The sequence below is a fragment of the Capsicum annuum genome, chromosome 7 (assembly GCF_002878395.1).
Source record: "Capsicum annuum cultivar UCD-10X-F1 chromosome 7, UCD10Xv1.1, whole genome shotgun sequence".
In the NCBI taxonomy this organism is placed as follows: domain Eukaryota; kingdom Viridiplantae; phylum Streptophyta; class Magnoliopsida; order Solanales; family Solanaceae; genus Capsicum; species Capsicum annuum.
In genome coordinates, this window is record NC_061117.1 from 209344062 (window position 1) to 209347290 (window position 3229).

Consider the following 3229-nt stretch of genomic DNA (forward strand, 5'->3'; position numbering starts at 1 on the left):
GAGATAAGGTTTACGTATATTTTAACCAACCAAGAGTCTGCTTATATTATGAGACTACATTGGGTGTGCCGAAGTTTCTCATGTTTGATGGTACAGACTCACTATATGAAGATAGTTCATCAAACTTTAATTTATGTCAAACTAATAGTTAGACTACTGTTTTTTGGTTTAGCTCTGCAAATCTACGTTTAATGTTTCTCTAGATTAATTAATCATGTTATATTACACTCCCTTCCCTTTTTCACAATTTGGCATCCTGTGCTGCTTTGAAATACATCAATAAGTCCACCAAGAGTAACTGGATTTCGTGGCTAATTAGCAAATACCAGGAAGATTTACTTCTCCGAGATCTAAAGAAGCAACTTATAGCATTCCCTTTCAGAAGATGTGCTAAAAATCAGTGATCAAAACTGGACAAAAAACTTAATCACATATGGTTCTTAAAAAGTGGAAAAATGTGACCATAAAATTTGGACAAAACCAGTGTCATCTGTGACCATAAAATCTGGACAGAAATAATTTCCAAATATGACCAATACAGAGTCCCTAAAGCAGTCCTAATACACAAAAACAATTGAGCATATGGTACTTAATGTCACCAAAAGAAGTGAGTGAAATATGATCTGGACCAAAATAGTGTCAAACGCGACCAATATAGAGCCTCACATGCAGTCATGATACACTCCAAACAGTGAAGAATACGACCAATTAACAGACCTACAAACTAAGCAAAAAATAGTAAAACATACAAGCTAAAGCTATAGCAATAAACAAGCATTAAATTATCTAAAAACTGAACCACAAAGTTGTTCATTACAGTAGGGATTCCATTTTGTAATCCCAAAAAGTTGCAACAAAATACAAGTTCAACAATTTTCACAAAATGATAGAGCATCCATTATCACCATCAAATATTGAACATTCCCTTGTCTTAATACAAAACATGGCAATATCAAATTTTCATTGTTGTGCCTTGCCATTACCCTTTTTTGTCTTAAGTTGATCCACTCTAAACCCCAACTGCTTTCAAGCTGAACAGGTGCGCTTTCAACCGGTTTAGTCCAATCTTGCTCTGTCTGAAGCTTGTCCATTCTGTCGAAGATCCCAGGGCCTCGAAGCGTCATCTCTGCAAGAAGATGTCTGAAAAATCTTGTTCGAGGATTAGATGGAGTATTCAAAATGAGACTTTTGACTATTAATTCACCAAATTAGAACGACAACGACAACACAACTGACATTTTCTAGGGAAAGAGTAACAATTTCGTGATATTTTTTATTCCTAAGAAGATTTGTAAAGATTAACAATTTATCACAACTACATTTCATTAGGGATGATTAGTGAAAGAGGAGTAATTTTGTTAGGAAATTTCAACCCACAGAAGTGAGGGGAAAAAACCCCCTAATTTTAAAGTCAGTTACGTGAGAAAACGCGTACAGTATGTATTTGGTTGGGTCTTTTTTGATGGGTCGGGTTGGGTGGGGTTTGGGATTTTTTAAAAATGGGTCATTTAGGAGGATTTGGGTCATTCTGTTAGTTGAGGGGTATATATACAAACTTGTATAATGGTGGGATATATATGATCCCAAAGTATGATTGAGGGTAAACTTGATTGATTTTTTAAAGTAGAGGATTATTTTTGACCCTTTTCCCTTATTTATATCTATAATCTATAGTCTATTATCTATCTGTATCTATAATATATTAAAAGTATAAAGGGTTGTAAAAATATTATTTGACTTTTTGTCCTTCATTAACAGTCTCTGTTTTAGACAAAATCATTTTTTCACTATTTTTCTAATATTTAAGAGTTTAAAAATTAATTAAATAATTATAGTAAACCTTTCCTTATTAGAAGTCATCAAAATTAGTGACAATTAATACATTTTTCATTAGTTTAAAAATTCTAAATCAATTAAAGTTGATTTTAAGAAGATTTGAAAGATCTAGAAATAAATATGAAAGTATTAAAATAAGAAAATTATAAGAAATACCAATTTTATAAGAGTTTTAAGTAAATAATCAAAGATTTTTTAAAGATTTAACTTTAAAAATAAAGAAAGATTTTAAATATAGAAAAAAAAATAGTCGTACTACAAATATAGTTCAAATCGATGTGTCTTCCATAGCTTCTAAAACAAGGAAAAGAGGTACTGCATGACAAACGCAAAAATAACGATCCATTAACCACTTCAAACTTATAGTGGTAAAATATATTTGTGCTGACAATAAAATATATGTTGTAAACTTTTTGCACTTCATTAAAAACCTTCATAATAGACAAAATCGTCTAATTTTAAATATCAAAAATTACACGTGTGAGGCACGTGCGGCTAAACTAGTTTAACAAATGATGTGTACATATTTCATTTTCTAATACGTAGTGCGTGATTACTCTCTTTGCTAATTGGTTAAGGGCGGGGGTTAATTGGTCATTAATATCAATAATACCTCGTTTACTTTTATTTGTCATGTTTTGTTTTGATAGTCAAGCTATATGAACTTTGACTAATATATTAAAATGTACTTTTTTTATAATATTAATATGAGAAGGATTGAAATGTATATGGTCAAACCATTTTCTAACGGCTCCTCATTGTAACAACATTAACGGTCTGACTTTCTTCATAATCGATTAACCCTCTATTCTTATACGTGCCCTCCAAAAATTGAAGAACAAGGATACGAGAATAATGCTACTTGATGCATAAAATGAAAAAGAAAAAAATGAGTAATTCCGTGATTTTTTGGGCATATGTGGAGACTGGAGATGCATAAATTGTTCTCCTTTTTCCTAATTTGTTTGGATGGATCACTGGGAATATGCTTCTTATGGATTTTTTCTCTCTCTCTTTTTTTTTTTTTGGGGGGGGGGGGGTGAATATATTTCCAATATTGCAATTTAGAAAAGTTATACACTCATCTTAAAATTTGGTACATATATATATCCTGATTAGTGGATCTATGAGAAGCAATTATGAATGTTAAATATGTGATACACTCATCTCATGCTCTCAATTATCCATATCATGTGAAATGATTATATGAAATAATAAATAATTACTATTCTTGTTGATTACTGAATCTTTAGAAAATTTAAAATTATGTACACTTGAAATTATTTATAAAAGGAAATGAAGCTATGTGATTTATTAATGTATTGTTTTAGTATATCACAATATTCTATTTATGAATTGTGGTTTACTCATTTGATAACATTTTATAAGAAGC